Below are 12,521 nucleotides of genomic sequence, written 5' to 3'. Positions count from 1 at the left end.
GTTTTGCTATGTAACATTCTTATGTAGCTGGCTGAGTCGCCAACATGATAAATGCAATTACTTTTTCCAATTGTTATTTTTGCCCAAAGCATGCAATTGACACTGAAGTCTGCTGGGCAGAAGGGGAATGTAGTGGCTGCTCACATCCCCACAGCAGCACAATGATGTGAAGGCATGGGCTGCAATGGTGGGAAGCAAATGCTGCACATGGTATGTCAGGAGCAGGCACCCATCTGTGTGTCCATCAGTCCTACCTTCGCATGTTGGTGGTCGGGGGGTAATCTGCTTTCTTGGTGTCATTGAAGGGGAAAGGATGGAGTTTCTAGGTCAGCTGCAACATGATTTTCCCTGGAAAGGTGGGAGGGAGTGGGTTTTGGTTGTGCAATGTGGAAGGGAGCTGTATTGCACCATCTGGGAGGGGAGCAATGGCACCAGGGCCGCCTCCCTCTCCCCTGTGCCCACCACGGCCAGCCCTGTCCTAAGATCCCCATAGGAGCATTCCCAAAGAGGAGAAAGTATTTGGTGCTGTACTTCAGTGGGAGGCAAGACTTAACTGGACCCTGAACTTGGGAGGTAGCACAGCTCTCTCATAATAATGGGGATAATAGTGCTTTCACAGAGAGTGGAGATAGGCTGGCTAATTTGGGTTGTCTGCATCCTTTGGGGAACCAGCACTACAGGGCGACTGGTGCTGTGGGCTCCCTATGCTGTGACTTATTCAGCTGAGTAAAAGGACAGCCCAGCCAAGCTCCCACCATGGTGGTTAAAGTTTGTTTTAGCCACCTTATCTAATCTCTCCCCTAACTTTTGCTGGGGGAAAGCGTTTATTGCTTATATCGTGTTACTCCATGAGCACTTGCTGGCTGCGGCTGTTTGCGTGTGTATATGTAGATGTGAAGACAGATAACTTCAGGCCTTGCAGTTTTATGGGTCAGTCAATCCAAACTGCTTCCACTGGCAGATGTGGGGATGTGCTGCGTTCATTACCTGTGGGCCATGTGCTATCAGGGTGTAAATCAGCAAAGCGGGGCTCTGTTTATACACATAAATTGCCCCAATGTGACAGCTTAATACCCTTTTGACTTTTTACCCTCTGTGGGGGAGAGCCTCAAATGTCTTGCAGCACTGCTCACCCCCAGGATGACGGCAATGCAGGGAAACCAGCCCCGCTATAAAAGGAGCGAGCACGCTTTGCTCCCGTGTGTCTTCAGGCTTGGCTGCGTAGCCAGCAGCTCCCCGGAGGGGAAAGGCCCTTCCAACAGACCAGTCCAACAGGAAATTACCTGCTCACCCTTTGCTAAATTACTAGCTGGACAGCCAGTCACAGGGTCCCAAAAATGCCAGCTCCATCTATTCCCCTAGGGACATGATTCCCAGGCACGCAAGATCCCAGCTTGTTCACCGCGAGGGCAAACCCACCTGGCCTGGCCGTCCCTTCCCTGCAGCACCTTGCGCAAGGCTCGATTTCATCTCCTCCCTGGGACACAAAGATCACATGGCTCAATTCTCCCTGAGCAATCACAGGGTAAGACCTGCCAGGCTTCCTTTAGCTCCAGCTGAAGGGTTTTCTTACTCCAGGAGTTGCTTTATTTTTCTCAGCAGATGAGAGGGTGTTCCCAATGAGATAATAGGGAGCTGATGAGAGGGAAGAAGTGCCAGGACATTCACAACAAAATGGATTGTTGTGATATACTGAGGAGATTTCCAAATTTAAATTATGCGGGAGCGGGGGTATGATTGTTAAAATTGAGATCCTCCCCATTAGAATTGTCCTTTTTGCATTCCCCTATCTATATTGTCTCCATCATCTCGGAGAACAGGAGCTCATGGCTGCATCCAAACCTTTGGTAAGCCCCTTGACTTTTTTCCTAAATCTGACTGCACTAAACCATCCTAAACCCAACCTAGAGGAAAATAGACCCTCTTAATGAGGACATTTTCTTGTACTGACACTGAGCAGCCCTGGTTGGGACTCTCAATTTCTTCCATTGTCCTTTTCAAGCCCTCCTGCCCATCAGCACCCAAGCTCTGTTGGAGTATGGCAGGTCCCAGCTCACTTTCATGCTCCCACCCAACCAAGAGCGTCCCCATGCCTTTTATGAGAGAGAGACATCTGCAGCAGGCCTTTCCCAATCTGCTTTTAAAGTGCAAGCTGAGCCTGAAAACTGATGCTGTAGGAGAGTGACCTTGTTAGAATGTCCTTCCCTCTGGCTGATCCCAGGTCAAATGCTCTCAGTTTATGAGTCACTGACTCCCACAGTAGCTAGACTGCACCTACCTCTACTTCTGCTCGCCCAAGCAGCAGGAAAGACCCTGCAGCTGGGATGGTGCATGGAGCAGAAGGTGGCCCCATCCCAGTTCCTGGCCTTGGATCCCCTTGGGGCCCAAGAGGTGGCTTTGGTGCAGGAAGGGCTGAGGACCAGTTTAGGTGGCTGGAGAGCAGTGCTGATGCTACTCTGTGCCTGCAGGCACCTCATTTTACTTGGCTGGGACTCCTTCCCATGCTGACACTACCCTTGTGGCATTTCTCAGAAAGAGACCATAATCCTAAACTCTCAGCCCAAATGATACCATTTCTACAGGGCACTTGGTGTGATTCAGAGAACTGTGGCTTCCTGCAGAGGAACATATGAGGCAACTCCAGGTTGGATGCTCTCGTGTTTAACATCAGGAGTGCTCAGGCTGCAGCCATTGTCTCACCATGGGTTCGGTGTTTTCTTGTCTACCCAGCTCTGGCAAGTCTTGAAAGCAGTTGGTATCTTTGAGGACTCTGCCCATTCTGGTAAAATTGGTTGAAATTGGCCAGGGAGTTCACAAGTTTTATTAGGGAGAAAGACAGACACACCCACAGCATGATCAAAACAAATTGTTTCTCTAGGAAACTAGGCTGAAAAAAAATGGTTGTTAGCAAATATTTTTCTTGAAGACACTAGAGCAGGGGAGGTGGGAGGGGAAGTGTGTGTTTATATAGCTGTTGATCCAACCTCCCCTCAAGCATTAGTTTCTTGGTTTAAATCTCTTTATCCCTATTTATGCCCATTTTTATCATGCTGGTTATTAGTCCTAATGACTTGCTCTGCCCTGTGCTGCCACCTTCATCTCAGCAAGCTCCCGTTTTGCTGCAGAATTCTACAAACCACTTTGCTGAGATCAGCCCAGACAAATAACTTCACACATATAAACAATGAACCCACTGAGGGAGTGGGGGTTGGCAGGGCCCCACAGGGGCAAGGCATAGATGTGAGCAAAATTAGTCGGTGGCTCAAGCTCTCCTGTAAGGCTCCTGTTTCAGGATTTGCAAACTGGTTTCCTCTATCAGCTCCAAAGCATCAGAGCTGCTAGCTAATACTAGGGCAGTAAAGGCTTTTTTGGTATGAGCTGTCAGCCAAAAATTCAAGTGCCTGTAAGTTGTTCTAGTTTTTCCAAAAATGGGTGCAGTGGTCAGGTGTCCCTTTGATGTGCTCCTGTTTATTTACAAAGAGCCCAAAAGGTCCCATTCCCCCAAAGGTGGCAGGAAACAGGCAGGGACAGAATTTGGTACCTTGTTCTTCCTGTTAGGGCTGATCTCACATGTGAGTAAACAGTGGGTGCGTGGTGAGCTGCAGCAAAGGCTTTGCTGCCTGAACAGCCACCCATCCTCCTGTTTTCCAGTCCTGGATGCCTGTGAGAGTCTCCCTTTCACTTTCTTCCTGGCTGGCTCAATGCAGGAAATCAGACTGATTAAAAACTAAAGAGGAAAAAAAAATCTAAAAAAAGAAAAGAAAAATGTGTTTCTTTAAAAGCAGAAGAAAAAAAAAATTAAAGATCATTTTAATTAGGTTTGAAAAATCTGCAGCACAGTTGACAGGCGAGCTGACAGGGCTCCCTTTCACCGGATCGCCCAGCTCAGGGTTTTTCATCTTGTGTGCAGAATATTTTGACATTCATGCTTTCTTGGCTCCGTTTGTGGAGCCCAGTGGAACCTGCAGCCTAATTAAATGTAACAATTCCTGAAAATGAGGGTTGTTATTTTTTTTTCCTACGGATAATAATAGAGGTTTTATTTTAAAAAGAGCTGATCTATTTACTCTAGGCTGCCTGCTTCCTGACCTGGCCTCAGCACCTGAGGGGACAGGAACAGAACGAATTAGACAGGAGCTTAGTCACTGGAAAAGATGAGGGTGTTAATGTGTATGTGTGTGTGCACATGTGTCCTGCATGCTCTGCTAGAAGAGTTGAGAGGTGGAAGGTTAGGAGGCTCAGATTTTTCCTGCAGCTCACTTCTCCCCTGACTTTTGTGGTTGGGTGCTGATTTTTAGGCGGTGCCAGACCCTGTGGGCTCTAGAGGGGCTGCACAATCCCTGCTCTGGCTCCTCCACTGCGGGTAGCAGCCTGCAGGGGAGGGTGAGCCAGGGCCTTTGCAGACCTGGGGCTGTGCAAGCCAGGGGGTGATGACAGAGCCTTTGTATAGGGAGCTGTGGTAAACAAGAAGGAAAACACAAGTCAGTATTGTCAAGGACTGGATGTGCCCAACTATGCACCCTTGGTGCCCAGAGCTTTTCTTCCAGGGCTTTAACCACAGTGGTTCATTTTTGCCGTGGTCTTACTCCTGGTCCCTTGAGCACATCCCTGCATCCTTATGCCTGGTGAAGCCTAGGCCAACTCCAGGAGAAAGACAAGTCACAGAAAGCTGCTCGTGCCTCTCCCTCTGGGTTCCCAGGGCCATTGCACCTCAGGTCTGTCAGCTGCCAGTGCTGCAACTGGGCAGCACTGCACAGGTGTCACTGCTCATGGCTTCCCGTGGGCTGCCTGGCACTGAGAGCACTCCAATGTGAGAGCAGAGTCCCTCTTTCATCTCACTGTGCAATCTCCCAGGCTGACAAGGAGGAGATGGTGACAGAGGCTGAGGAACACTCCTTCCCATCCTGTACATGATGGATGGCTTCTCTGCGCCCCTGGGTTCAACACTGCTCATCAAACCACCTCAAAACTTCCCAGCTGATGTGCCCATTGCTCAGCCAAAAACAACAGGGTAGGACACCAGCAGTGCAAACCACTCCCAGGCTTTCCCTCTTCCCCACTTCCCCCTGCAGCTCCAGGGAGGTTCCCTCACGCATAAGAAACCAAATCTTCAGGGGCACTTGTCCCTGCCTGGCCAGGGCAGGACTGGCTCCTGGTGCCCATTGCCTTTCCCAGCCCGCAGCCTGATGGCAGCAATGAATCAGCAGCCAGTGGACTTGTCAAAGGCATTCCTCCACTTTAATCCTATTGACAGGGACTACTGCCTGGAACAGGAACTGCGGGGTGAGCCATGTCAACAGCAGATTCTTATTACAGATAATATTGATGGGGCCTTTTCTTGAATAATGAAGGGAAGAGCCCTCTGCTTTGACGTTTGTCTCCAAAACCTAGAATTACTAAGAGTTTAACCATCGGAGGGGAGCTTAAGATAGTTGCATCTTAAAGGATCTGCTTTCTTGTCGCATTCAAGGCTGGGGGAAGGAGTTTAGCCCATATAGTCCCTGCTGACCTTTTCACTGCTCTTAATAAATGTTACAGTTAAATAAAGTCGGATGGATTTTTCTATCTACTGTAGGATGTTATCCACTTTCTGGAGAAAAAAAAAAAAAGTTAAAAACCCCCAAATCCCTGTTTAATATCACTGTTACTCATTATCTTTGGTAGCTGCATGGTGAAAGGCAAGGAGGAAGGGCAGGGGCAGGACAATTCAGGCTGTATTACCAGGGTAATTCCTACCACTGCACATGATTGTGTGTGTCTCTGTGAAAGGGTGAATTGGGGCTGTTTAAATCCATTGTGATCTCACTGCCAAAGCTCAAACCAAGATCAGCAGCTCTGGAAATATTTGGGGAAAGTTTTTGTTCGTTTGTTTTTAAATTTACTTTCTGATTTTCCACTCTTTAAAAGAGGAAAAACCCCTCTCTATCTCGTCTGGTCTCTATTGCTTGGTTCCCTACAGGAGTGGAGGCACCACAGAGCTGCAGGGGAGAGGCTGCCTGGAAAGTCAAAAGAGGGCAGAAATCATCAGCTGTTCCAGGAAATAACCTATCCTTGCACATTTCCTCATGTTCAGGCTTCAGTATTATGAATGCAAGCACTGTGATGAGAGAAGGTAAGGACAGAAAATGGGACTGACTAGTGGTGATTCTTGGATTTTAGATGCAACCAGGAGCTCAAAGGTGTCCCTCTGATACCAGGGACTTCTCCAAATGGGGTTTGGGCCTCTAGCCTCCTATTAGGACAAATGAGGAAGACAGCAGGCAAATTTGATTTTTGTCCACATTTCTACCTCCCAGATCCTAGAGCTGGCCCAGGACTGAACTGGCAGGTGGTTTAAGTTAGAGTAGCCACAGGGCTGCTCTAACTTAAGCCAGCTGGAATGTCTTCTGGGGCTGGTTCTACCAGCCAAGGTTTACTGGATTACAGTAGGGCCCTGAAAGCCTCCAGCCTATCACTGCATGGCCTTCACAAGAGGACCAGGGAGCAGATGACATGAAAATGTCAGGGCAGTTCCCAGCTGGTGCTTAAGGACCAGCTTTAATTCCTTCACATTGCTGCAGAAAATCAGTATCTGGTTCAAGGAACCCTGTTCTCATGGTATTTTTAGTCTGATTGTGAAGACCCTAGGAGTTTTGGATTGCCCTTAAGGTTCTGAATATTGGGCTTTCTGACTTGAACTGTTAAATATTTTCCATACATAAACAGCAGCCACAAAATTTCAGCCACAAAGTTAAAAAATTGATGTCTTGTGTTTTCGATTTTTTAAAAAAATTAAATGCCAGAACAAGACAGAGGAAAAGCAAAGTCTCCAAAGCAGTTCAGTTATTCTGAGTGCATCTTCTTCCCCTGAAATTTCTTGACACAGGGACTAAGTGGGCTCTCTTGGCATGGTTCTTAAAAGTGCAGAGACCCAGCAAGCACAGGAGGGACTGTTCCTGGGGTTAACTGGTTCCTCAGCACATGATGGGGTGCATGAGAAGGCAGCCCATGCTCTCAGTGTGCACCCTGTACCTCTTGGCATTGTCCATGTCTATATCAGTGTTTTCATCTCCTTGGATCATCTAACCCAGGAAAAGCCATGGCTTACATGGGCACTTGTCTTCCTGGGACAACAGAGCACCACAGAACCATCTTACTGAGCAACTTTGAAATCCCACTGAAGTGCAGTCTTCCTTCCCTTCCAGACATGATTTATTCCTTTTTTCTTCCGGAAGGCCAAGGTGTGGGGTAGAAACTTAGCCCTACTCCTAAAAAAGGGGACATCTCATCTCCACGTTGTTGCACAGGGAGCTGAAATCTAGCCAGTGCAAGCCACTGGTGGTACCTATGGAATTAGCTGGCTCTTCATCCCAAGGGCTCAAAAATCAGTTGGGTCCTTCAGGTCATGAGGGGTTTTTTTTTTACTCACCTCTTTAAAAAAAAAAAAACCAAAACTGTTTTCTCCATGCTTTCTCTTTTTGTTTGGAGGTGCCTTAGGATGCTCTGAGTTAATGTTTCTCAGCTTTTTTCTAGAACCTGGAAGTCCATGAACTGCTTGTTCCTTTTTCTTCTCTTTTAAAAATGAAATCTGAGATTTTTGCAAAACACATTGAAGCAAGAAGCTGAGGAGGGGCTGAAGAAAAACATCAAGTACCGTGGGACTAAAATTTCAAGAGCTGGCAACACTGATTATTTTTGTTTTTCTTTCTGTTTTCCAGAGGAAAATAAAACCATCCTCCATTTTCCTGAGTGCCAGCAGTGTGAACAAAAATATAAGGTGCTTCAGGGCAGGAAGAAATAGGTTTTCAAATTCCATTTGTGTTGGATTGTCTGAAAATTGTCTCAAGAGCTGCCTTCTGGAGACAGCTGCCCTGCTCTGAGAGAGGGCAGACATGTGTGGGGGTCTCAGGCTGGGACAGGACTCAGGTTGCAGTTGCCTCTGATTGTGCTCAGGTCTCAGCAATGCCAGGTTCTCTGGGAGGACAAGGAGAGGTCAGGTGTGCAGTGGAAAGGCTCCATGAAGCTCTTCCTCCCCATAGGAGCATCATCTTCTGCAGCAGATGTCCTGGCTGGCCAGAACCAGGCCTGGCAGGCAGGAAGGTGGAAGAGGACAGGCTCCCTTCCTGCTGGTCGCCTGGAAATCATGGCAATGGTGTCGTGGCCCTGTGTGACACACAGAAGGACCTGAGTCTGTGCTGGAGGTGTTCGTGAGGTACCCAGCCACTCCTCTGGTGCTTGCAGGACTCCTAAGCCACCAGCAGCCCGAGGGATCCACACATGGAAGCTCAGAAAAGTGGGATATGGCCCTTAAGATATCACATCCCGAGGGCTGATGTCCCTGGGGATAAGGATGATGTGTGGATCTCTGCTCATGCACCCACAGCAGGTATCTCCTGCTGGTGTTAAACAGCACAAGTGACTGTGGCTGCCTCGCCTTGGCTGCGTGTGCTCTGCACAGGGGGCTGGTGTTTATTAATGGTATTTATTAATTTATTATTCAGCTATGGCAGGAGCTGCTGGAACGGACGTGGAGCTCCAACTGCTGTTCCTGCCTATCCTCCATCACTTGTGCTCATATCTTTCTCTATCTTTATCATTTCCTTTTGGATTGAAATTTTCCATGCTTTGTCTTAGCCCAGTGACACATTTTTGCTGAAGGTATGGACTCTGCTCATTGGAGTCCTCTTTGTAGGGCTCCTTGCTAATCTCTGCCTTTTGGTAAAGGTCCATCTTTCCTGTCTCAGGAGACATCAGGCTGAAGAAAATCCTTAGAGGATGGATCCTCCTTTATTTACTTGTTTATTATTTGAAAAAGTTATTTAAAATCTTACATTTCTGTCAACTAGAACTTAAAAGGAAATATCTTGTTTAGATCTTCCCCAGTGGAAAACTAAGCAGCTCTGGCAAAATTAAAGATTTTCCATGGAACATTCAGATTTTGTGAAAACTACACTTTCTATTTAAAAAAATATATTTTGGTCATTAGTTTTTCATCTGCTCTACTTTTTCAGGATGATTCAAAAACATAAAGGCAAAAATCTCCACTTCCTACGTCTAATGTATCAATTTTTTTTTTCAATCATGACTTCAATTCCATCTCCTTAGAGAGGAGGCTAGAAAAATTATTCAGCTTAAGGAAAAGCATTTTATCAGTTATAAAGTTGTGGAAATTTTAAATGGGTATCTTAGTGCAACTGTTGGATTTGCAGCTCGCCTTTCTTCCTATCTGGGTCGAGGACGCCAGACTTAAAAACCTGGTCTTAAAAACCTGGTCTTGATTTAGTTAAGGGTATCTCTGGTAGAGGCTTTTGGTTTGTGGTGGGGGTTTTTGTTTGGGTTTTTTTCTGGTTTTTTTTTTTTTAAAGACAGCTGAAATACAGAAAAATCTGTTTAGGACTGCAGGACTAAAAATTACCTCTGGGAACTGCATTCATGGTGATTCTGAAACAGTGATTCCAGGGTTGAATTTATCATTTACAGGAGGCTTATGTTTTAATACATGTTTTTCCTTAGGATTTTCAAAGTTAAAGATTGTTTTCCTTAGACAACCTTCCTCTTCTTAGAAAGCTAGGATAACCAAATACTAAGCTCAACTATATAAATCTTTAAAGGTTAGCAATTTCCAGTCCAAGGATTAATGACATTACAGAGTTAAGACAAGCTCATTGTGCAGCTGTAGAATTTTCTCTCTCTCCTTCTCTACCCTATTGTGATGAGGCAACTTCTTGAATGTTCAGAGATTGTCCCTACAAGTAGATATAAATTTGGTACTTTCAGACATATACATACATGTACAGAATCAGTATAGACTCTGCACAGAGCACAAGACACAATTACTTTCACACAAAACACGTTCAAAATGGCTAATTTGCAAAATACCCAGGATGCTTCACTGTGGGTGACTTGATTTGAAACATTAGAATAGGTGATAAGAAGTCGTGTTACGGAATCATTTATATATATTTCAAATTACTCCCACTTAAAGGGAAAAAAGTCTTTATAATTAACACGACAGATAAGAGCAACTGTGACACTTTAAATAAATGTGGATTTGATTTTAAAATAGAGTTTCAGATTCTGCAGATGTGTTGAAGACAGAAAAAAAAATGTGTGCTCAGAGTTGAAAATTAAGATATACTAGAGACTGTCTTTAAAAACTAAGCAACCTCACAGAATTCCCCTGTTTCTGATGGCCTTCAGCACAGAGCTCCTAGGAAATGGGAAGGGGATTAATTAAATGAGAGCTGAAAAAGAGGCCCTATATGGGAAAGCTTAGGGCTTCTTTTCCAAGCCAATAGCCATCCAAGGAGAAGACATCCAAAAATCTAGTCGTGGTGGAAGTAACTCTGAGGACTGCTGCATCTTTACAGATTTTGAGATAAAATGTGGGTCTAGTTATGGGTTAGATGTTGGATAAAATGGACATTATGTTGGTCATTGGATGGAAGCTTGGCAACCAGTTCAGTGAATAGTTATGCTTAGTTATTGGGTGTGTAATCCTAGGTCCTGTGTTGGGCTAAGTTCCTATGGCTCCTTCAAAGATACATGGGCAGGAGGTAGAGTAGGACAGCTTTGTAACAGAAAGACAGGAATAGGTACTTCCCACCAGCATGCTGATCTGCAGAGCCCATAACCAAGATTAATTAAAAAATATTAATTTCTGCAGCACTGTTTTCTCATTTTGTAGCTGTTGCTCAGGCAAAGCTGTTATTAATTCAGGAGGAGTCTGCCTGAGCAAAAACTATCCGGAGTCCAAAATATTTTACAAAGAATAAATATGGAATTATTCACCTACCACAGAACAGCATCAGCCCCTGGGTGGAATGCAGGAGCTATTTAACAGTGCGCAGAAACATTTCCCCAAAGTTTTGGACAGGAGTCGAAGGTTTCTGAATGCCCAATTGAAGCTACAACTGAAAGAATCCAGCAGTACAGGCCCCCTCCCGTACCTTGGTCCTGGATGGAAGGGTGAGCACCACCCACTGAGCACCACTCCACTTCCTCTAGGACCCTAAGAGATTTTTCTGGAGCTCTCCCATCTGCCCCAGTCCTCCACATGAGATCTGGCAAATTAATCGCTCCAAGTGTCTGGGTAAGTACTGTAAAATGCTTCAATTTCAAAATAGAAATCATCTGCTTCATAAATGCCAAGGGCTTTCAACATGTCGTTTCTTGGTAAACAAAGAATTTCAGCGCGACAATATCTTAGGATGTTATTGGCCATATTTGTTCCCTTGTGCGTATTGAGGCAAATGTGAACAAAGTTGCAGAGCTACCCCTTACATGCTCCTTCAGCTTGGGGTTTGCTCCCTGCTGTGCTGGAGATGAGGGGCTTGATCTGCACCTAGTCCCCAAAACTCCAGTTTCTGTGATGGTAAAGGGCAGGTGAAAGTTCTGCTTGCTCTTGGGTCTGCACAAAGTTTTGTATACTATGACTAGGAAAAAACCCAAACAAAACAAAACACAACACATACTTTTTTCTTTTTTTTTTTTTCTTTTTTTTTTGGATATTAGAACGCAATAAAAATATGTGTGTGCTTCCCCCCTCGCCCCCCCCTGCTAAATTGATTACATCTGGTGGCATGAAAAAAATAGCCAAAATGTCAGACTGAGTCACACAGCCCCCTTGGGTGGTTATATTTATTTCAGCATTGAAGCACTCATCAAAACAATTTATCCTTGGCTCTTCGTCTCTGCCTTCCCATCCCTGTGCTTACAAACTCTTCTCTGTTCCCTAACACTTGTATTTAGCCCCAAGTCCCCTCCTTCCTCTAGTCCTTCTTTTCTCTATCTTTTTCTTCTCTGGCCTTGCTCTGTCCCTCTCCTTCCTCTTTGCCACATCCACACCAGCAAACCTGTAATTTGCAATTCTCCACTTGGGATAGCAGGGGAAACTGGAGCACAGAGACAAGGCTGGACGTTTGTAATGCACTGTCATCTACTTAGTGCCTAGTTGCACATTACTTGAAGTGATGTGATAAAACATGTGAGTGAACTCCCTGCTCTGGTTTCATCACTGCTGTAACCAGTGGAATGGGTGGGGTGGGACCATGCCTGCTGGGATGGACACGATTCCATCTCCAGCCTTACCTGCTATCCCTTGGCTGCCCTGACTTGCTGCAGTGGAGGAGGTGGATCTGCTGGCTCTCTTTTGATGGATTATTCTTTGGTCTTGATGCACCTGTGTCCCCTGGGTTTTCTCTCTGACAGGGAGCAGCACCAGAAGCATCTGTTTGATGTGGAAAGTCTGTGCTGCAGTGGGTGGGAAGAACTTCATTGCCAAGAACACCAAACCTCTCTCCCCAAACCTCCTTCTGCCCAAATTGTAAAGAGTGGCCATATCATCTTGCTCTATAAATCCCATGGCAATCTGCTGTCAGGTTTTGCCTGCTTTCATATCTTATGCCAACCACAGCTGCAGAAGACCTGGCTCTCTAGGATCCTCGTGGATGGAAGTGGCTGCAGAAAGGCATTTCTCTGTATTAACTCTATAATGATGAAAGGGCCTGGTTTGGCAGGAACAGGGACTAAAGCTTTTATTT

Source organism: Haemorhous mexicanus, chromosome 11, assembly GCF_027477595.1.
Source record: "Haemorhous mexicanus isolate bHaeMex1 chromosome 11, bHaeMex1.pri, whole genome shotgun sequence".
NCBI classification, from domain to species: Eukaryota; Metazoa; Chordata; class Aves; order Passeriformes; family Fringillidae; genus Haemorhous; species Haemorhous mexicanus.
Note: the sequence above shows the minus strand (reverse complement) of the source record.